This window comes from Lissotriton helveticus, chromosome 8 (assembly GCF_964261635.1).
Source record: "Lissotriton helveticus chromosome 8, aLisHel1.1, whole genome shotgun sequence".
Lineage (NCBI taxonomy): Eukaryota > Metazoa > Chordata > Amphibia > Caudata > Salamandridae > Lissotriton > Lissotriton helveticus.
This window is the reverse complement of record NC_136069.1, coordinates 388,424,015-388,448,285: the sequence shown is the minus strand read 5'-3', so window position 1 is coordinate 388,448,285 and position 24,271 is coordinate 388,424,015. Positions and strand designations below refer to the sequence as shown.

Sequence of the window (24,271 nt, the reverse complement as noted above, 5' to 3'; positions counted from 1 at the left end):
GCCATTCAGGAAGCAGCGGAGAAATTCAGGATCGAAGAATTCCTTCGAGACACTGTCTCTGGTGATGCGAAGCATGCCGTTCGAAGGGGTCATATTTAATGTCCATTTGTCAGTGAGTGGGCTTCAGGGAAAGGAAGGCCTTACAACGTTCATTTGTCTCCTTGGAGAAGTCTGCTGCAATCCGGATCTCTCTTACTTGTATTGACAATGAGTACAGGCTGCAGTGATGAGTTGGCGTGCTTGTTCGTGGTGTATAAAGCAGGCAATGAGTAGTCACGGAGAGGCGGCATCTCCCTGCCGTGTTGGACCGATACAGTGGTCCCTCCGTATCTCCAAAGGAGGGTCAAAGATCAGTCCCGTGAGTTCCGGGACTCTGTCCCTCAGGAAGAATTTGGCATCCGGCCCTTCAGAATTTTCTAGGAATCCAAAGAAGAGGATATTGTCCCTTCGGCTTCTGTCTTCCAGGTCAATCACTTTCCTCTAGTGTGGATACCCACTGGGTCAAGTCCTCAATGTAGGTATTGAATACCCTAATGTCCGTCCTAATGGATTTGGTTTTGGTGGCCAGGGTGGAGATTGTGGTCTCCATGCTCTCTAGTCTGCGACTTACTGCCGAAATTTCAAGTAGTATATGTTCCATGGTGGTGTCTGATGTGGCAGCCATATCCGGAGAAGAAGAACAGGGCTCTGGGAGGGTAGTATTTTGGGTGCTGTTCAGTAATCTGCCCTGATTGAGTGCTTCCATGAAAAGGAGCTTTCACACCGACTTCTCCATCGGTTTACTAGACGGCATCCCCATGCTGCCCGTGGCTACCATGGGCAGGTTAGTGTGACGTAGAGTATGCGGCCACTCTCCCAGGGTCAATGAGGGTGCAGGGTGGCGGCCAGAATGCATTAGCTGCGGGAGCCCATCTGGTACCCGTGTGGTTCACAGTCCAAGAGTAGATCACTCAATCTACGACTGCATATTTTTGAGCTGACTTCACGCATACTTCTCCGCAGCCCACGTCTCGGGTCAATCTGGGCCTTAGGGATGTTCGGTGGCCATCCACAGGAACAGTGGGGGGTTCCGGGGCTCAAGACAGGGTTCTTTTGTAGTCAGATAGGCGGAGAGGGAAGGACACAGGGAGGGAGCTTCTGCAGTTGTGGTTCTTTTCTCCTTCATGGCAATTGGAGGCATGTAAAGGATGGCCCTCCTCACCTTTTCAGTCCCCTTGCTACAATAGCTGAAGGACGATGTTGCCAGCGAGCAAAGCAGCAGACATGACCCTGGGTAGCACTTCCCCAGTGGTGAGTTGATAGGAACAGCGGGACGTGTCAGGCAGTTTTTGTTGCCCAGTGGCTAGGCACGGCGGATGTAGTCTGTAGGCACACTCCATAGACAGGAGTGGGGTTCCAAGTGTTGGGGTTGCCCCTGCAGACGCAGTCCTATGTTGAACATCTGGTCCCACCCCTGGTATCCCTGTTGTGTTAGTGCAAGGCAAATAGTAATTCCTGTGATGCAAGATGGAGGTGGGGAGAGCATAGGTCTTGCAGCCCTCTATGAAGGCCTGAGGCAGCAGAGTCCACTCACCGTCAATTATCCCAGGTCGATGTCATCTCCCACTGCGTGCCGTAGCCGGCGCCTCTACACACTTTCAAGGTTACCCCCGGAGGTCCGCCCCTTCTCCCAGATTTAGGACCTTCAGTTTGCAGCAATATTTGCTGTGCACGCCTCCAACTGTGCGACCCAGGTGATCGTGATGTCTCTGGCCCGTTCTGAGGCACTGCAGAGGGCTTGGTCACGTCACGGTAATCCGAATGGTGGGGTGGTATTACTGGCCTCCGTGTTGCATCAGGAGCAGGGACTGAGCACGGGTGGAGAGAGGCAGCCATAGCACTGCAACCCCCATGGCTGTTGATATGCTGGCATAGCTCCTGCAGGTGGGCGCCGCCCCTCACTGTGGGCCGCAGACGCCTCTTTGCTGCAGGCCTCTTGTTGGGCTCTCGGTCTGGGTGCAACCCTTGGCCCAGGAAGGACCATACGAGGGACCACTGTGGTGTCGGCACCTCAAGAGCTCATATTGGGTGCCCACTTATCAGTTTTAGGGGTCGCTGTCACCGTCCCGGGCTCCCTCCTTCTCGGAGCTCTGTAATCAGGCGGCCAACGCCAGATTACCACCGGACCACTTCCCCAGCCTATACCCTCTTTAAAAAGGGACCCAGATGTAGGGAATTAATATGCTCACTCTGTGTTGGGCCTTTATTCAGAAGTTTGCAGGGACTCCCCCCAGTCTAGTAAGCGAGGAAGGAATGTCCTTTGATAAATGCTCACAGAGGTGGAAGTCAAGGAGCCAAATCTTATTACTAACTGCTTTGTCCAGCCCGATTCAAGTCAAACCACCTAAAGTTTCGGGTCCGTTCCCTCTCTGCTTGATCTAACTACTATGTCTATCTCAAAGGCCACTGTCGGTGAACAAAGAAAGTGGCTCACAAACCTTTACTGTCTCATGGGAGAGGGGAGGGCTTACCAATCAGAAACTCAAAACCTACTGGATCATAAAGCCTGGTCTATAGATAGGCATGGACAACATCATGCTTCTGTGACACTCTCTTTGTTCCCAACCTGCTCAGCAGTCATCTTCTCAGCCCATCGACAGAGGCTGTGTTACATCTCTATCTTGCTGACCACACAGTATATGAGAGGCTACATGAGTGGATGGAAAAGCACTGGTCTGCTTATCTCTTTGAAGCATGGCCCCAACACAAAATAAGGGCACTGCTTGGGCTATTGTAGTTCGATGGAGCGCTGGTCTTTGCCCAATATGTATCCGTGTCACAGGATCAATGACGGGAAACCCGCTGGAAGGTCAGGATCTCCTACTGTGTAGTGCTGACCGGGCTAGCTTCACAGCTTGGTGTGGCTGGAATTCATAAGGGAGGCACAAATGTCTCCTCCTTCACGTTGGTGAGGCCCGTGTTTGATGAATTTGGCAGCCGGCAGCCGCTGCATTATTAATCAATCCACCACCTTTCAATTATCTCCCCAGAGAGTTATCCTCTGCAGAATTTAGCATGATTCAGAAATCTATGGCCGGAGAGTTATTGAGATGCATCAACCATGTTATCTACAAGGTCATGCCTTCCCTAACAGATTTGTTGTCACTAGCTAACCTCATTTCAAAGCTTTCGGGTCTTTTGACACCCTTTTGATTGCAAACTCAGGCAACTGAATGGATCATTTGAGGCAGTGTCATTTTTGTTCAGAGTTTTTTCACATTCATGGGGTGCATAGAGCTTGATTGAAAAATGTACAGGGGCTTTAATTTGGAGTTTTCAGATCTTCCTGTGCAGATTTCATATATCGCAGGAAAGTTTTTCATATCATACAGTTTTGACTATCTTGGGATAAAGTTAACTCCCAGCCTAGACTAGTTTTTGCAGGTTCAAAAAGCTGACTATACATTAATATAGTATTCATCGCGGCTGCTGAAACTATATTGAAGGAAGTGGCCCGATTAGGGTCACTCGGGTCTCACACAACCACCTCTCAGCTTTCCATACTAATGAAGAGTCGATCAGACAGCAGAGAATACAAACCAATAACAGTTTATTCAAAGTTCGCTCATAGGAGAGTACTGTCTGCCCAGTCACTGAGTGTTGCAGAGAGAGTCTGATATCAGCAAGCATAACGATACATTATGTACATTTAGGAATCAGTGAAAACACGCCCACTATGGAATTTTCCAGAGAGATGCAGCTGGACAGTAAATTACAAATGACTAAGTTTCGGTTCCGAGGCTGGGCACATATTATCTATCCCTCAAGTTTACTCTGCCTGTGCCAAGTGGGAGAAGGCTTACATCTCAGACGCATGGTATGCGTTTATAAGAACAGTACATTCATTAGTGTGGCAGAACCCAACTCTGAAGAAACATGACGTAGAGAAGGCAGTTTCTTGGAAATATTAACAATTAATTTTGATCTAAATCTAAAATAGCGCTTACACACAAATTGGCGCTTCGAATGCTAACTTACGTAAAACAATATAAAATCATAATTTTTATTAAAACATTCCAACAAAACTTTCTCCAAGAAAGTCGCCCCAGAGACTAAGATTTATAATATTAAGGCTCTGAGGGCAACCCTTTACGGTGCAGAGATTTGGGGCTACTAATTGTAGTGTTCTTTCTCACTCTGAGAATAGGTTTAATAGGCAGCCATTTCCACAACCAAAGAGCACACCGCTGGTCCCATTGAATTTAGATCTGGCACTTAAGAAAATTTACTGGAATGTCAAGCTTCAACTTTTATTCTATTGGCAAAGGAAATGGACCTCATCCACCTTGGAGGCCAATAGACATTCTCTCAAAACTATATTAGTCCTATCAGGCATTCAACATATACCTTGGTTCATGCATATCAGGTGCTTGCTTAGAAAGTTGTGACTTGGAACCCTCTGGGATGTACCAGAGGCCCTCACACCTGGTTCCAAAATGTCATTGAAACTGCCCTATTGGCAGATGGTACAACAAGAAGTTATAGGCAGGGGGGGCGTGGCTTGGCCAGCGAACATGGCGGTCGTGTAGAGCTGGAGCTCCGACCAGCCGTTAGTAATCCTTACCAGTTATCCTAGCCCTGGTCATCCCCTGTCGTTCCCTACAATCCTGTCTGACTCCCGGGTCCAGAGACGTCGGAAGACCGCAGTTGGGGGCACCCGAATTCACTCCTGAGACTGAGAGTCGTCCCGGAGGGGGACCGCGAGACGAGCTGTCCGGAGCGGCCTGCCAGGCCGGGACCTCGATTTTCGGCGCGAGCCGATCGGCGGGAAGGGTCGCGTCGAGTGTTGGAGAGGTGCCGGCCCCGCTGTATGGTGAGGGACCCTGGGTCCCAGGAGCAGTTATCCCCGCCTGGTGGTGCCGCTTGAGACGCGGATGCGGAGTGTGCCCGGTGAGCGCCGAAGACGAGGACGGCCAGGGAGAGCGATCGCCATCTTGGATGAGGGAGGAACTGCCGCCGACTTGAGGAAAGCCGCGACTGCCGAGCGGGCGGCTGCCATTGGTCCAGCAAGCGGCTGCCCCGTGATCAGGTCAGAGTGGCGCCCTGTGGTGAGGCGGGCAGGGTGGTCGCGGAGCCGCGTCGCTCATCGGGGGTTGGGCCGGGCCCCGGACACACATCTCTCTGGGAGTGGACTGGGCGGCGACGTCCCGCTTTGTCCCGGAGGTCCCGGACCCACGAGGAGGGGAGCCGCGGTGGAGCGAGCGGGCGGCCGCGCCAGGTCCAGGATAGATCGGCGGTGGGAAGCACGAGGGGGCTGCAGGGCCCCACAGCTTATTGGGGTCAGGTCGGGCCCTGGCGCACGATCACTGGGGAGCGGACCACGCAGTGGCTTCCCTCCTGCGTAAGGCATTGCGGGACTGACATTACCGGCCTGACATCTTCAGGAGCCGGCTGGGGAGCGTAGCTACTACTTGCGGACTGCGGTGCAGGGTCGATCAATCGTACCGCCATCTCGTCAACGAGCGGCTAGCGGTGGGTGACTGTTGCTGGGCAGTGTCGGCGGCAACGTCAACTGGACGGAGGCCGGAGGGCGGCCCCACTCCCCGAAGACACCATGACACGGGGTGGAGGTGGAAGTCAGGGCAAACAGGGTCCTATTGACAAATTTACTGAAGCCGCCGGCTCAAAGGGGGAACAAGCTCAGGTACCGGACAATGCTGCGCTCCTGGCGGCGATCACGCAGTCCAGAGATGTCCTGGACGCTAAGATTGGGGCTGTTGGCTCGGATGTTATGCTCCTTCGGCAGGACTTGAGAAACGCCGTGGAACGCATAACAGGCGCGGAAACGCGTATATCTGCAGTGGAGGACGACATGACTAACCTAAAGAAGACGGTCGTAGCCCTGGAGAGGACGCAGAAGGGTCTGGTATCGAGAGCTGAGGATGCGGAGGGGCGCGCCAGGCGCAGTGATCTTCGCTTCCTGGGATTTCCAGAAGATTGCGAGAAGGGTAATGCGGAGCGTTTCCTGGCACAATGGTTGGAGGGATGGATGCCAGCCGACACTCTTTCTCGCTGCTTTGTGGTAGAAAGGGCCCATCGGGCGCTGACGCAGAAACCTCCGGTGGGAGAGCGCCCTCGCCCCATAATCGCCAAGTTATTAAACTACGCTGACAGAGATGCTATCCTGAAACAGGCGAGATTGAAGGGCCAACTTATGCTTGAGAACTCTAACATCCTCATTTTCCCGGACTACACAAAGCTGGTCCAGCAGCAGAGACAGTCGTTCACCGCGGCCAAGGCTCTACTCTACCCGGCACGGTTGCGGGTCGTCTTTCAGTCCCGCACCTTCTTCTTTGACACCCCGGAGGACGTCTTTCGTTGGACGGACGAGACTGTAAAGGTTCGTGCCAACACAGCAAAAGGCGGGGAGTCTGACTCCTCAACCGAGGGCCCGTCTGGTAGGGGTCCTGAGAACCAGCGACGGCGCCGTGGCAGATCGTGCTCGAGCCGCAGCTCGCAATCAAGATCAAAGACTCGTCGAGATAAGGTCTCGCAGGAAGCCCAAGAGGATGTGCCCTGAATGCAGGGGGAACTGACATTTGCTTTGCTATATGCTTGATAACAATGACCAGGGCGCTGTGGCTTTGGCTGGAGGCCACGCTTGATATGGGTTAGGGAGGGAACGTCAGCCTAGTTCCACATGGGCTGCGGTATGGGGATCCATTGGAGGTGGTGTTCCCTGGCTCCCAGTTGGGGCCGAGATCACACTCCAACCACGACAGGTGCTTCCGTGTTTGGGAGGTGCAGGGTGGGGGAGGGTGGGGGGGGAGTCGTTGGGGTTTGGATCTGTTCTAGTTAAAGGGGAGGGCTTGCGCGCAATATGCTGCTTCCGATCTGTGGTGGAAACTGCCGCTGCTGCCTACAGTGGGCTGTGTACAAATTTTATGCGTTTGCACAAATGTCATCGGATAGTGGGGGATCACGGCTAGGCCCATGTGGGACACGCCTAATGAGTTGGAATGTGCAGGGAATGCTGGACAAGGTAAAGAGGGGAGCTGTGTTTGCCTGGGCCAAGAGCCGGGGAACTGATATACTGTTACTGCAAGAAACTCACTTGATGGGCACCAAAGCGCTTTGCCTTCAGCGAAATGGCTTCACTCAGGCCTACCATTCTGGCTTTACGAGGGGGTCATGGGGAGTTTGACAGGTGATGCAATATTGGTGAACTGTATTTGCTTTCACACCAGTTGTTTTTTCAGTTGCATCACATTAGACCATCTTACTCCTTGTAGTCAGTCAAAGTCATGGGGAGTGGCCATCCTTATACATCGTAGGGTTCCCTTTACTCATAGACGCACATGGTTAGATGCACAGGGTAGATATGTGTTCGTACAGGGAGAGATTGGGGGCGAGGTGGTGGTCATTGGTAGCGTGTATGCACCGCCCCCCTTACAGTGGGCCCTGGTGGAGAAGCTGATGTCTCTTTGGGTGGACATGCCCACCGTCCTCTCTGTTGTGAGAGGGGACTGGAATGACGTCATGGAGGTCTCATGGGACAGATGACGAAGCACTGCTGGCACTGGCGAGGTGGTGGAGAGGGAAGGGCAGGCAACTCGGTTGAGGGCAATGGTCACGGGGTTGGATTGGGTTGATTCCAGGAGGTACAAACATGGGGCGCGTAGGGACTTCACGTACTTTTCCTCAGCGCGAGACTCGTTCTCGCGACTAGACTACATCTTTGTTCCAAGAGTAATGGCCAACAGGGTTCTGTCCGCGCAGATTCTACCACGGGCACTATCCGATCACTCTCCAGTATATGCCGTAGTCGATACTGGTCGCATTCGGCAGCCATTCAGGTGGCGCATGTCGCCCTGGCAATTGATGCAGGCCCCATATCGCGCTCACATGACTTGCGAACTTGCGCACTTCCTGTCCATAAACGCGGGCACAGTGGAATCCCCGGCGATGCTCTGGGAAGCAATGAAGCCCACGCTGCGGGGGATTGACATCTCATGGTGTGTGGCAGCGTGTAGGGAAAAGCGTAGGGACCTGGTGCGGCGAGAGGCGGAATTAGAGGATTAAGAGCGCAGAGGGCGGGGGGAGGACGGCAGACAGGTGAGGCGTCAGCTGGTGTTGGCGCAGCAACAATACACATCAGTGCTGTTGGATGAAGCCGGACAGGCCTGGCTTGCTACACGTAGCCGCATATATCAGTGGGGCGACAAATCTTGCAAGATGCTCCATCGCTTATGTCAGGGCACTATGCATGCCCAGCCATTGCCCCGAATAGTTACCCCGGATGGGGAGCCGCTTTTGGAGCCTGATGCGATAGCTGGTAGTTTTGCCTCGTACTATGAGACTCTATACGCACCCCGGGAGTGCTTGGAAGCGGAGGTGGTACAGCGGTTTATAGATGACCTCCCTCCGAGGGCCGTCACGGATGAGGTTCGTGATGTATTGGACCGGCCATTGACACATGACGAGCTGGCCACGACGTTGGGCGAATTGAACCCGGGTAAGGCGCCGGGACCGAATGGGTTCCCGAGCGAATTCTTCAGACAATATGCGACGCAGTTGACTCCCCACTTCCGACCGGTCATTAAGGAGGCGCGCGAGAGTGGCACGCTGCCCCCGGATTGGAGGCACGCGGAGGTAGTTGTTTTCCTGAAGCCGGGGCGGCCTCTGGAGGGACATGAGTCCTACCGTCCAATCTCGTTGCTTAACACCGAGGCCAAGATACTGGCAAAGGCCCTTGCCAATAGACTCAAGCCCCACATCACAGACTTGGTCGGCCCGGACCAAGCCAGCTTCATGCCACAACGTGCAACTCATCATAATATCAGGCGAGCTCAGGTTGCGATTTTGGCCTGGCAGGGATTGGGAGAACGGGCTGCGCTGCTGTTGGCAGACATGGAGAGGGCGTTTGACTCCCTGAGCTGGACGTACTTATTTGCCCTATTGGGGCGTCTGAATATTGGCCCCCGCTTCCTGGCATATGTACGGCTCTTATACACGGACCTCACTGCTGCGGTGCGAGTGGGCGGAGAGATATCCCGCTCTTTTAGCATCCAGCGGGGGACGAGACAGGGCTGCCCCCTCTCCCCGTATTTATTTGCACTCGCGATGGAACCCCTTGCGGCGTGGGTGCGGATCGACGCTCAGCTAAAGGGATTTCAGTGGTCGACCGACGTGGCAGATAGGATAGCTCTATACGCGGACGATGTGCTGTTTTTCCTTACTGATCTAGAGCGCTCGGGCCTCGTATTCTGCGAATTCTACAAATATTTGGCGAAACATCGGGCCTCTACATGAACCCAGTGAAAACAACCCTCTGGGAGCATAATATTGCCCTGGTGTGGGAGCCCATACGGGAGGACTTCAAGGCATGGGCCAGAATGCCGCTCTCCATCCACGGTAGATCTGCCATCTTTAAGATGGTGGCGCTCCCATGTCTAATTTATCAATTGCAAAACCATCCGGTGTTGGTCCCACAGGGTTGGTTTCGGCACCTTAACACGGCGTTGAGTGGCTTTCTATGGGAGGGGGGCGCTGTGCGGGTTGCCTTGCGGACTTGCTTTCGCTCCACATACACAGGGGGACTGGCCACGTCAGACGTCATGTCATATTACCAGGAATCCCACCTCCTGGTACTAAACGAATGGTGGTATGCAGCCAGGAGAGATCCCGCATACGCAGTGGAACGAGCCCTGATGTGCACTGCCTCCTTACATACGTTGCTGTACTCGGCATCCCTCCGGAGGTCCCTGCCGTCCAATACACAGGTGGTCTTCCAGGTATGGCGACAGGCCCTGCGTAGGATGGGATGGTGGAATGTTCTAATGTTAGAAACCCCATTGTGGCAGAATGGTAGATTGCCTCAGCTAGCCGCCCTGGTGGGCTTCCGGGGTTGGGATGCGATAGGTATCTCTACTCTAGGCGATGTTATGTCAGGGTGTGTACTCAAGTCCTTTGATACTTTACGGGAGGAATTTGAGATGCCACGTACCCAATTCTATAAATACCTCCAATTCCGGCATGCACTTACTCCATATCTACAAGGGGTGGAGGACCTACCGGAATTCAGTCCCCTTGAGACCAAGGTCTTTATGGGAGAACTACCTGACAAGAAGATATCCCGCATCTATCAAACCCTAGTGCGGCATTGCTCCACGGACCTAGCGCAGCTTAGGACTGCGTGGGAGCGGGATGTTGGGGAGCTTGATGAGGAGGACTGGGTGGAGGCGCTGGAGGGACCCAGGGGAGCGGCCATCTCCACGCGCTTGCGACTGATACAATTCAGGTACCTTCATCGTACGTATTACACTAGGCAGCGCTTGTGGAGGGCGGACTTGATAGCATCCCCAGATTGCCTTAGGTGCGGATCAGAGGAGGGAACGCTGATGCACACAGTATGGGACTGCAGGGTCATAAGGAAGTTCTGGGATGGGGTTTTCAGATGCTTGAATGAGGCCCTGGCCTGGGTGCTTCAGAAGGATCCTAAGCTGGCTCTTCTTCACGTACTGGCTGGAGTGGGGGGCAATCGGTATAAGCGCCATCTACTATTGCTGGGGCTAACCCTGGCTAAAAGGGACATTGCACGATCTTGGAAGGCACCCCGGGCTCCATCACTTATAGCCTGGAAGAATGGGATGGACTTTTGTATGGGCCTGGAACAGCCAATATATGTAGCCAGGGGCTGTCCTCACAAGCACTACAAGATATGGAAGAGGTGGGCAGACTATCGGGGCCTGGAATTGGGACCGCCACCTCAGGACGATGCTCTCCAGCTCCCTTGACAGCCCGACAGCCTGAGATGCACGCGGGCACTGTGGCACGTTTGGCAAGTGTTATATGTTTCAAGCACAACACAAGCGGAGCAGGCAGCGGCGCGCGCGGGGGGGCGGGGGTTGTACCACCTTTTTCTACTGTTTTCTTCACTTGTTTTATCATCTACAAAACTAATTGCATGTAATTTGTGATTGATAACTTACATCTAGTGATCGTCTCTGGTGATCAGAGCATTACTTGACATGTGTTCACCATGCAATCAATAAAATCTGTTTAAAAAAAAGGAAGTTATAGGCAGTGGTAGAAGTACTTTGACCTTGGAATTTCTGGAGTGTAAACTGTTTCCTAGCTACAAAGACACGATTGACAACATCAGCCCTACTCTAACTAGGAAACAGTTTTTACAATTTGATACCAGATCCAACTCATTCTGACCTTTTGTGTCAAGTGGGCAAATGCAAACCATTAGAGAACAGAATGCCCGGCATGCAAGGGACCGCTGGAAGATTTGTCCCACTTTTTATTTTTTTGTCCAGTGTACGATGTTCAGAGGAAAAAATTGCTACTACCCTTGTGCAGATCGCTGGGTGTTACAAGTTACCTGGTTGCTACCAAGATCCTAAGATCTGACACTTCTAGGTTGGTAGTGCTTGCGGTAGCAAAATACCGATAAGCAGCCTGGATATGGAAGTCAAAGGGTATCTGTGCTAAAGAAGCTAGAACACCACAGGACAGCCACCAAGGGGTGCTAGGAGGTCTTCAGTTGTGCAAGTAAACCATGTAGCCGCCAAGGAGATTGATTATAGTGGGTAGTTATGTGAAATTCTTTTAATAATTCTAAATGTTCCTTTTGAAGGAATGTCCTAAACATTAGAATTTTATCTTTTAACCAAACCCATCATGTGTTGTTTATGATGGGTTTTAGGTATTTCTTCTATGTTTTAAGTTGTCTCTAACACTGTTTTATCGCAAAATCTTCTATGAATTTCAAACATACTCTTTTTTATCTGAATGATTAGACATTGTTGCTGGGATAAGGGACCTCTGTGGATAGGGACTAAGCCTTCCCACCACCTTGGTGCCCAAGAGCCCAGGACCATCTAGCTATAGTGTCTCACTCGCTCTCCTACACACTCATTAAGAAGCAAATGATTAGACACCCCAGAACACAACATTCCCGGATCTCTCAGGAATCGCGGTAACAAGACACACCTTTTCGCTAACACTCTTGTACCTGTCCACAATATGAACTGACTGAAACATGAATATAATTTAAAATATTTATTTTAACTATTGTGCTCTAAAATGAAGTATACTAGCCACAACCAGCAGAAAAATACATAAAACGAATACAGTTAGCATTGCAAGTAGGCCATATATCATAAAGGTAGATGTCATTTCATAAAGGCTGTGGATAAAGGACTATAAAGCCTAACCACCCTCCCCTTGGTAAGAAGAAGTATTATTATATAATAGAGGATCTCTGGGTTTTGTCAGTAGACCCCATACCTTAGTGCCTAGATGGTATATCTACATCATAAGAACTGCATTGCTCTTCTCCCTGGAAAGCTCCCTCTCCAAGTGTGTGTTACCTAAACATGCATCCCCATAATATCAAAGTACAAGTTTCCAGCAGCAGCTTCGTTAGCATGTTTTGTCTAGGTGCTAAGGACTGTCCAAAACAGAGGGGCATAGTTATTTGACCTTGCTCACAGTTTTCAGACTAACCTCCAGGAACAAGCAGAGAACGAACAAAGAAGACAATTCTCATGTGAAAGGCATAAACAGGGTCTTGTAAAATAAAGCCATGTAGTAACGTGCGCAAAAGCAGCATCATGGCTGCTGGGCTCATGCTAACTTAGCGACGTTGAAAATGTCCCTATCGGCCATCTGACAACATATTGCAGTAAACGCTTTATTCCTATATGATGGCCAGTGGATTTCAGTCTCTTCTTACAGGTACAATTACAGTATGCCCAATAGTATAACAGGCCAATTAGGAGCCATTCTAGGGCTTTCTCTTGAGGATTTTGCTTTTTTGGCCCCTTGTCTTAGTGTAGTTAGTTTATTGGAGGCACTCCATTAGGTTCATCAAACTATTGTGCTAAAGGTTGCAATTTGATTTATATCAGCGCAATCAATTACATTGCAGCAATTTGAGTTTTGTAATTTATTGTGGTTTATGAAAGTGTTGTATTTGTTCACATTTGTGTGCTTTTATGGTTCTTTGAACTGAAATAAAATTGCTTGAAATATTGAAAGTCTACCTGTGCTTAAAAGGAGGCATCAATTTCAATATTAAACAAGCATTGGTTTGAACCAAGATTTATTAACCACTACTGACCATTGTACAAACAATATTGTTGACTCAGAATTGCCTAGGTCAGAGGATTCAGCACATGTCCCCTTTTCTCCTAGGTTGTTTGAGGGTTTGAGCATCCACAAAGGGGTTTGGAACCAACAGAACAAAAATCTGTGTACTTGTTTTGTAACATTGGTTCAACAATGGGTGCTACATCTCGTGGTCCTCTAATTTTCTGATGGCCTAAAATGCTGGGAAGTTCTGTATTCTCAAAGGACAGGGCAGGGCATGGCTGCTTATGTACTTGTAGGTCGCTGTCGCCGTCTGGAGCTCTCTCCTTTCTGGAGGTCCGTAATCACTAGGCATCGCTCTTTGTGGCCAGACCACGCCCCCAGCCCCTACTCTTTTAAAAAAGGGACCCAGATTTAGGGAATTAATATGCTCACACTGCGTGGAACCTTTATTCAGAAATTAGTAGGGACTCCCCGCAGTATAGTAAGAGATGAAGGAATGTCCTTACTTTAATGCTCACTAAGTAAGTAATCGAGGAGCCAAATGCTATCACTTACTGCTTTGTGCAACCCAATTCAAGTCAAACCAGTCAAGGTTTCAGGTCAGTTCCCTCTCTGCTTGATCCAACGACCATGTCTATCTCAAAAGCCACTGCAGGTGAAAAAAAGAAGTGGCTCACAAACCTTTACTGTCTAATGAGCAGGAGGAGGGCTTACCAATCACTACATACCCATAAGAAACCCTGAACCTACTAGTTGTTAAAGCCTGGTCTATAGATAGGCATGGACAACATCATGCTTCTGTGGCACTCCTCTTTGTTCACAATCTGCTCAGCAGTCATCCCAGTATCCCATGTACCACCTCTCAGTTTATATGGGGGATATGTAAACGAAGGTTGAAAGGACTTAACTAAACAGATTCACAGAGAATGGGGGGTCTTCATTTGCCTCATCTAGAAAACTACTGGCCGGTGCAACAACTAGCTCACTCTGTCTACATGTTACCGTCATACAGGATGATAGGGTCATAATTCAGTTGAATATCTTAGGCACAGATGGGGACTTGGATATATATTATACTAATGAGCTCCAAACCACACCCTCTTTAATCCTGGCATACGCACCTCTCAATTAACATGGTCAAGAGCCCACTAACTCATGAACATCCGCAGTTGCTTTCATTTTAAGACACCACTGTGGCGCAACACTGATACTACAACAGGAGGGATTGGTCCCTTTGGATATCTCATAAAATATGATGCATTGATGGAATTATTTCTCTGGTTATGTTTTAAAACATTTTGAGACCTGTTACATCAGTTTGATATTTCTGTCTTGCAGAAATGGAATTACATTCAACTCACACATGGTCCATCAAATAGAATTGGGACGGCCCACCTTACACTAGATTGTTCTCACCCATTACTCACTACATACATGTGTGGATAGATTTTGGAGGGGTCATACTGGGGATACACACTTCACTGATGGACCCCTATTTATCTGTTGACACAGTCAACATACTACACACATGGCGGGAGACACAATTAACACAGAATTCCTAGGAGACAAGTGGGACATTTGAAATATAGTTTTTTCAAAATCCTTAACCAACAGCATTAGAAGTTGGTGACACTGCTTAAAGCCAGGATCAATGAGGACTCATGGTGTTGGAGTTGTAGTGACTCTGACATAGTACGTGTGCTGTGGGAATTCACATTCATACACAGTTTTTGGAGCCATATTTGGGGATATTTAACATTTCATTCACAGTTGGAAAATATATATGAAATGGCCTCATTTGAAAGACTTATATATCAGCCTAATGATAAAATATAGACTTTTTAGGACAACTGGTGATCCTTAATTAAGGGTTGGGCTCACAGCTCCTCTTCTTCTGAGCAGTGACTCCATCACAAAAGGGTGCACCTAGCGCTCCTCTTGAGCAGCTCTTGCCACCGAAGCAGGATCCAGACAGCCTCTCCTAGCAATCTTTTTTGAAGATCTCATGCTATCAGACCCAAACCTGGCAACAGGTGCTGGTGGTGTATACCCAAACCCTGCAGCACAGAGTTACTCATTGCCACTGATGTGGGAATCATGCATTCCAGAAGAGAAATGTTTGCAAATGGGCTGACATATCCTGCTACACATGTATCTTATTTTACATGCAGAAAGTAGCACTCACACAGCATCCTCAAGAAGACTGATAGATCAATTTACATAAAAGATGGGAGAGGTTAGATGATGTTTCTCCTTTGCACCAGAATGTTAAAAGTTCTATTTTGCCAATATAAATGAGATTGCTGCCTGTTCTACAAATCCCAGGGGAATAACTTAGCTATCAAGATCCCAGGGGAGTAGCTTAGCCAGTAGGATCCAGGGGACGGGGGTAAATCTCACATTACCCAACTTAAAAAGCAGTAAGCCCCAGGATAAATGTGTAAGGTGGCAAAGTTTCTAAGTGTACTGTTCCATGAGGAGCAGGCAAATACTGATTTGCATGAGGTAATTGTCTGGAGCTGATTGGGAATTTGGTGGACAGGTACTTCATTACATCACTGTCCCCCAAACTCAAGATCTGCCTGCTCAATTTTGAGTCAGACTGATAAGTTTAATTATAATAGAGTAAACTTTACACTGCAAATGTAAAACTTCTTTTCACAGCCTGACAGAGTAGGTGCCATCAACAGTAAGCTAATTGACTATCCACCCTGTTTAGTGGGGAATGTCGGATTACATTTTTTTATTGGCCATTACTGCCAGGTATATTGTGGCAATGAAGAACAGTAAAAAACTGAAAAATTATTGCTTAGGGAGTTTATTTTGAAAAAAAGGAAAAACTTTGACAGACAGCCATTGTGTTTGATGGAGCTGGCGGTTAAACCTTTTCTACATTAACAGGAATGGCCAAGATGGCAGTTTCTGCCAATGGATTGAGATGTCCCTTGGGGCAAGGGTTTCTGTGCTATCATCAGGATAGCTTTTCTAACTAGCCTTGGTGGCATTTCTCTTTGTATGTGTGCAAAGAGAAACCAAAGAGGTCAAATATTTCTCCTTGTTACGCTTGTGTAAGGCAGGCACTCCATTTTGGCTTACACCAATGTCTCCAAATCTTTATACATATAGGTGTGTGTCAAAATCTGTGGGTCGATGTGTAGGAACGCCCGGCGCAAATTAACGCAAGTCAGAACAATGCACTGCATTACTTTTCCTTACAAAGCCACGTACATTGATATTTGCATGGCTTTTTAAATACCAAAAAGGATTTTGAGTTGGAGCTCAGTAAAAAAATTACTGGACCCTGACCCAAACTCCTTGTTAATCTGGGCCTACCTAATTTGGCTTTGTGTCAAAATCCACGGGTGGCTACATAGAATGCCAATGCACCAGCCACAGAACCTGATGCAAATTAACACAGCTCAAAATCTTTGTAAATCTGGTGTTGAAAATATATTTATGCTCCTGATTAAAAATAATTAACATGCTAAAACCTCCCTTTGAAATCAGAATGACAAGAAAAAATGACAGACGCAGCAGACCCGACACAGGGCCCCCAGACTCAACTACCAAGACAAACATGTATTTATTTCGGGGGTGCACAGTCCGCTAGTGGTAGCCTCACACATAGTATAAAGGATGCACATGGTATGCCACTGCAAGACCACAGTACCCTGCTGTCAGTCTTAATCTATGTCGCAAAGGTTGCCAGCACACATGCAAGATCATCATATGTGATGAGGTGGGTGTCACAAATCTGGATCTTGCTGTGTTGAGCTCAAGGTAAGGGTGCATTCTCTTTGAAGCTATTTAGAGAATCTCATTCATCCCAACAGTAAAGACAGTGGTAAGTTTGAAAATTAATTTACCCAATTCTTCCTGGACCCATATCCAATGTCTAGACATGAGTTAGTAAACATTGATGTTAAAATGTGCTATTTCAGTCTTTAACATATATTGAGTAACAAACAAAAACTGCAAAGCAAAAATTCCAGAACCCACTAACCAAATTAAGTCCCATCACAAGGTGGCACCACTTTTAACCTAAATTGGTATTATGTGCAAGCTCAGGTGCACAGGATGGATTATAAATGTGGCATTATCTGTACACCGTTATCATGCTTTGTAGCTAAGGTGTGCATTGTAGTATCACAACATATAACATTTGGTACAATTGTTAGCAGTACATTCATGATTTGAAGCAAGCTGGATGCTATGAAATAAGTAGGATTCCCTCATAACCTTATACATATAGCGGGTTCGATGTAATGAATTGCCTATTTATTTTTCAGCAAAGAGAACTCGCAGAGCGCATAACCTGCAGTAAGTTTTCCCTATTGTTATGGCAGAAACAAGCCTATAAATGCAAATGGGGGGGCTCATTGAATCATCAATTGACGAACAATGGGTTGGAATTGTATAAACTATCTACATGGGTGCGGGACAGGATACATTCTACATCTGCTTGACCTGTAAAAAATCCACTTGCCTCTTTTGAAGCCATGCAATAGGATAAGAAATTATGGCTGCCTTCTTATATTCAAGCTCTGATAATAGTCCCTTGATATGGTCTGAACTCATATTATAACAAGATATGGATCTTAGCTGGCCTTTGATTTGACCACTTTTCGGCAAGGCTACACACAGAGGTTGGAAGTGGCCATTCCAATGCCCTGTGAGTCGGTGCACACCCATAAGCCTACACGTCTAAGGGTATTTACTAAATGCTTCTCCAACCTTTTTCCACCCTCGATACGTTTGGAAATGTACTCCTAACATAGGTAGAAGTTCAGCATTTTCCATGGTAGGGAAGAGAGGGGTGTAGGGAAAGTGAATTTCTAACTGCTCAGCAGATATTTCCATGAATATATATATATATTGGTACAGTTTTCAGATTTGCCTTCGGAAATTCTTGTTAATTTCTGAAAATCATAAATCTGGATCAATTTAATGACATATTCTTGTGGGTCTGCTTTTTTCATTTTTTTAATAGCTGAGCCCCTAATTAATTATCATGACGCCCATAATGTTGCCCATGTTGAATTTACGCTGATTCTCCATTATTGAGCTTAGTTTTTACAATGATTCTTCTTTCCTAAGCTTTTAAAAAAAATATTGATGTGCATCAAATACATTTTACCAAATGATGCCTCAAAGAAATGGCATCTAAAATTGTACAATAGCTTTTTCTTCAAATGTGCCTATTTTTGTAAACGTTTTATTCTGAAAGCAAACAATCACTAATCTTGCTTTCAGATTTCTGACTGTACTTGCATATAATTCGAACGAATTCTGGGAGCCTTATGAATAGCCTAGAAATGTTATATCTTGCAAAGGTTAACACTTTCTTAGAGTGGAACAGCTGTCAGTAATGCAAGCTGAGCTCCAAGCTCATGCATTTGCTTAGAAAACTCCCATTAATAATAAAGATTTTGCATTATTGAACCACATGTACAAGTCTGAATAGCTCACACACATAGATGCAAATCTTTCCTTAGGTACAATAAATGCTCCTTTATAGATCCCATAATCTACTATTGTAAAAATGGAGCCAAGTGGTTTGTGCTGCGAGGGTTGTTCCTGCTTGTCCAGTGGATAGTATGAACATGAAAACGTATTGTTCTTGACCCCAAGCACTATGTCCCAGGCATTGGATGGTAGGTATTCTACAACCCTGAAGTAGTTGATCTGTTAAAGAGCATGCAAACAAAATAGAAACGATTGCACAATGTAACCCTAACATTAGAGTGCTGCATGAATTATGTACACCAGGTAATGGAACTCTGTGAAGCTCTTTGTCTGTAGTTTGGGAGTTGCTTCAGTTCACAGACCACAACTACAACGTTGATATTCTACCCACTTCAAGTGTGTTTTGTTGGCAAACGTTTTGAGCAAAGGATTAACTCAATTGCTATCTCAGTCCATCTAGACTATTGACTAAACCAGAACAGGGCGGGAGCACTTCTCTAGATGTGTGTTTATCCTCCCAGCCAAGCTTGTAGTTTCCCCTATCGATTGAGAGTAAAAGGAAGCACTGTAGTTACTCTGGCAGCGCCTCCACCAGCTTCAGTAGCATAATTCTTTGACCTGAAGACCCCTCTGTCACAGAGTTTTCAAGCTGAAGTGGTAAAATAGGGTGTAGGGACCATTTCCCATCTTACCTGCCCAGGACCACCATGTGAGGTATGGCAGTCAAGAGTAGTAATTATGCAAAATGGCTACTGCGTGCAGTGAGAAAGAGTAATGACTATTTGACTTTTTCTTTACAAGAAACAATCTCCCATTTTGAGATTTTATTTCTTTCTACTTTGCAGAAGGGGCCACATCAAACTTGTGCCTTAGTGAAAGCTGCTGCAGCAGCAAGTCCTTTGAATGCACAGGTTTCCGCTGTTGACCTGGCCAGCCAGAGTGCTGCAGACCGGGGTCTAAATAACTCCCAAAATCTTGAGGGATACTTAAATCTAAGGCTTGAGTTCTTTTGTTTGTAGAAAATAAAGGATTACTTCTTTGCTTTGATTAGGAGTCAAGTTCAGTTGGCCAAGTGAATACTAAGGGGTTGTTTCCGATGTCGGTCGGAAGGGCTCCGAATCAGGTTTGGGTTTGCTGAAACCAATCCGAAGCCTTTGTTTCCGACCGACTTGTTCCCAGTTCCAAACAACCAAGTGCGATGCCTTGAAACCATTAGGGTTGACCAAATCGGTTCCAAAAACCATTTGGAGAGGTTAAGCCTTTCCGGAGCCGATTTGTACAGCTCTATGGACTTGGAATCCGAATGCCAGTGTACGATGACCTAATCGGACAGCCTGTCCAATTGGGTTAGTCCAGAAAGAAAAAGCTGTTGGAATCGGTCTTTGGGGGCCCATACCAGGCCCCCCTTCACCAGGGGCCCTCCAATTCGGGCCTGTGGGGGTACCCATGAGTCCCCACTTCCCAGCCATGCACAGAGTACAAGGCATCCCATGGTGCACGATTTTCCCCAGCCACACCTTTCTTCTATAGAATCATGTGTTCTCGTTCGAAGCACAGGCTCCCATTAATTGGAGTCGGACCAAATCGTATCCGAATGCATACGTATGCAGTCCCTAAATGGTAAAGACACAATCCAATACAGCATATGTTCATCCTAAAAGTCATCGTGAAATGCTCTTGGGGCATGATTATATCTTCTCATGTAGTCAAGGCATATTACCCTTTAATGCCTTAATTATATTAATCTCCATTTGCTTCCCTACAGGAAACGTATTAGAAGAAGTACGGTAAAGTATTTTAGAGCTATTGTGTTTGTCTTTGCATGTAGCACTGGAATATTTTTCAGTTCTTTAATGTCAGATGTTTGCATATTTTGTGCATCCTCTTCTCCCTTACCTTAACATTGGTTTCTTAGTCTGAAGTCAATCTCTGTTGCGCTGATTTTGTTATTCCAACAATTTCTTTTGATGCTCTGCACCTCAATTTGATGACACTCTCAATTCATAAGCTCATAATAAATTATAAATAACAGAATACCATTCAGTAAGCAACTCTCTGGACATCACTATTTTAAGAAAAGTTATTATGTATTATCTATTATTCAGTTGATATGTTACATCACATTGTTTGGTAGATCCCCCCCATTTAACAAAGGCTTCTTTGCCTCTTGAGGCCATTCTCTAATATCTCTGTAGACTATGATCTGTTGTCTTGAATTACACACCTCTGTTTTTTTTGCAAGGGAGGCAAGAGCAACAAAAAGATACATCAACATATTGTGTTTTTAATGAACATATATTCTAGTTTCCAGAGGAGTAAAGCGAAATCAGGAAGAAAAAAAAAGAAATATTACAAACTAAGGTGCCACAGAGTTTTCAGAATCAATCTTATCTCATACCGTGCGAATCAGCATTAAATCTCTGCATCGACTTTAAGCCCCTAGCCTTAGCCAAGCCCTTTTCCCGCTCAAAAACCTCCATAACAATAACCCATCATTCTACTGCATTACAAGGTCTTGAAGCGATCCAAGCTCTAGATATAGCCAGTCTAGCAGTAACTATAATTATAGAACTTAATGCACAGCATATCGAATCTGAGACAGTTTTTGGAGACCAACGTAACCTTGTGCCAAAAAGCCATTAGCTGTGGGCATGTGGCAAACATAGGGACAATATTAGCCCCATACTCTCCACATTTAGGGCAATTCACCTTGTTACTTGAAAGATGAATTCTTATTTTCCCCCACCTAGCTATCTTATCGGGCGTATAGTACAACATGCATAATGTCTTAAATTGCTGTAGTCTCGAATTAATAGGCCAGACAACATCTTTTAGTGTTGAGAATGCGTCATCCAGCATTATAGAGGTTACTTCCTTCGCAAGAATTAAACTCTATTTTGCAGGTAGGTGTAGACAAGGATCAAGTCTATCCTGGCTAAAATGCCGATATGCCGCACATATTGTCTTCTTCTGAGAAGGTTCATGTAAAAATATCAGTAATTGGTGAGACTCTACTGATTTAAGACACTGTGTTCTCACAAAATAATCTGTAAGTTGCAGGTATTTATAATAATGTTGCAGTGGTATCGGAAAAATATCCTGCACATTTTGAAAAGTACGAAAGCCATCACAGTCATAAAGATCTTCCAATTTATCCACCCCAAAACTAGCCCATTGTTTTGCTATCCCGTCGTGAAAAATGCCTGGAAGAAGTGGATTATCCCACAATGGAAACTTGGTAAAGTAAATCGGTAGAGAATACCTAGTAGCAATTACTCACCGAATAGTGACTAACCCCCTAAGGGTCTTAAAACACACCCTCTTAAAGTAGTTCGGATCATGAATCCGGTAAAGAAACCCACAGCTATCTTGGCCAAGCAAAAGATTATGATTGTAATCCTGGCCCCTGTTGGAAAGAAGGTTACGTAATCTACTCGTAAAAGAGGCCCCATAATAATATGTTAAATCAGGAAGTGAAAGGCCGCCTTGATTACATAGATACTCTAGGAATTTGATTGCATGATGAGCACGTTTGTACCCCCATATGAAACTACTCACTGCCCCATCAAGTTTCTTAAAAAACAAATTGGAAACACTCAAAGGAATAGACCGAAATAAATATAGAATTGTCATCTTTACAATATTACATCTACCTATTTTACTTATAGGTAGTTTAAAGCCAGTGCCTGAATTTTTTAATGACATCACCCAATAATACATCATAAATTAGTTCAATTATAGTTTCGATTTGGGGAGTAATACAAACACCTAAATAAGTGGCTTCGAGACATGTTCCCATAATAGGACTATCCAGTATAAAGTTCAGTAAGACCTAGATTTTGTTAGTGTTCAATTTGTATCCAGGGAAATAACCACATTTTCCTGCTTCTTGTTTAATTAACTCTACAGATAGGTCCGGGTCTGTAAAAAAATGTCGATGTCATCTGCATAAGCATTGACTTTTAATTCATTAGGTCCTGGAGATGCGGTAAAATATTTAGATTTGCCCGCTTGACCCGGATAAAAGGTTCAAGATATAAAGCGAACAGTAATGGAGAGAGGGGGCATACCTGGCGCGTACCCCTATTTACACAAAAGAGCTAGACTGTGAGCCAGCATAGCTTAGTTTAGCCTGTGGTAAGTGACAAAGCGCTTTTACCCACTCCAAAAAAACGGCCAGAAATTCCAAATGCGATAAGAGTAGACCAGAGACAGCCCTATGCCACCCGGGTGAAAGATTTCTCCACTTCCAATAATATCGTGCCTAAATGAACACCAGTTTGTTTAGCTAAATCAAATGCCATTATTGCAGTGTTAATATGGGTCGACGTGTCTCGACCTACAATGAAGCTGTGCTGTTGGCTAGAGACCAATTTAGGCATCAAAGGAGTGAGCCAGTTAGCCAAAATTCTAGTATATAAATTTGCATCCGCGTTAATGAGTGATATCGGGCGATAAGATCCACAATCTTCTGGAGGCTTTTTCTTCTTTAAGGAAAATACTATATTAGTAATATCCCACAAAGGTGGTACAATACCCGATTCGCCTATTTCTATGATAACCTTTATAAAAGTGGGGTTATAATGTTTTTAAAAAATGTGTAGAATTTAACAGGTATCTGATCTTTACCCAAAGCTTTACCCAAAGGAAGTGATGACAGGGCCATCCAAATACCTTCTGATGATATCTCTAAATCAAGCTGAGTAGCATCCTCAGCCAATAGTGAAGGGAGTCGTGCATTAGCTAAATAGCTAAAAACCTCATCTATTACTATTGGGTTTAATAGGGCATAAAGGTCTTCATTAAAAGATGCAAATTGTTCAAGTATCATGTGAGTTTCAGTGAGGAGAACATTTTCCTCACGTTTAATTGCTGTAATTCAGACTTATTATTAGCTATTTTATAAGCTAATACCCTCCCTACCTGTTCACTATATTCATATTGCGCCGTACGAAATTTATTATAGGCAATAGCCGCTCTTTCCTTAAATATCCCTAATACTGTCTCACTTGCTTCTGTTAATTTGATGTAAGCCTGGGATTGATCTCCATCTTGTCGCCTGATAGTCAGCGCGTTAGAAGGTTCTAAGTTAGTTAACGGTATACAACCTGCTTCAATAGAAGCCTCCCTAGTTTTATTTTTTGCCAGTATATATTGATGTGTAATACCCCTTATAAATGCCTTCTTAGAGTCCCAAACCATATGGGTAAAGCAGTATTAACATTAAAAATTAAAAATTCCACCAACAATTTCCCCATATGTAAAATATAGTCATCATCCGCCAGTAGGTAACGTGGAAAAGAAAAAGAGCGCATTGACTTAATAGCCGGTAGCAATTGAATAGACAGCTGAATGGGGTTGTGATTTGAAGTAATCTTAGGGCAGACCTCCATTTTAGCTGTACACAGTACTACATCACTAACCCAAGCCATGTCTATCCTTGAATATTGTCTATGTGGATAAGAATAATATGTAAACCCAGGGAGATTTGGATATAGGATCCCCCATGCATCCTGGATGTTATATAGATGTGCAAACTCCAAAATGTCAGTCCGTACTTTCGGCATTCTTAAAGTTGGGCACTGGGTGGTAGAATCAATAGTTTGGTTCATAATGGAATTATCACACATGGCTATCAGGACCTCTTAAAGTTCCATTAAACCTGACATGGGTGTATTAAATATCTCAGGGTCATTTATGTTGGGCCCATAAATACCAACTA

General features: G+C 46.1%; 1 protein-coding gene across 6 annotated transcripts in view; it reads left to right on the top strand.

The window, feature by feature from the left end:
• The window catches only part of LOC144772707 (uncharacterized), a 650,472-nt gene that overhangs the window by 170,624 nt on the left and 455,577 nt on the right, over window positions 1–24,271 (top strand). For 3 of the 6 annotated variants that reach the window (XR_013599827.1, XR_013599825.1, XR_013599826.1), the window contains one exon: window positions 20,315–20,336. The exons of the other annotated variants lie outside the window; for them this stretch is intronic. The gene's annotated coding sequence lies outside the window, so the exon portion shown is untranslated. The remainder of the gene's footprint in view (window positions 1–20,314; window positions 20,337–24,271) is intronic. 6 annotated transcript variants of the gene reach the window in all.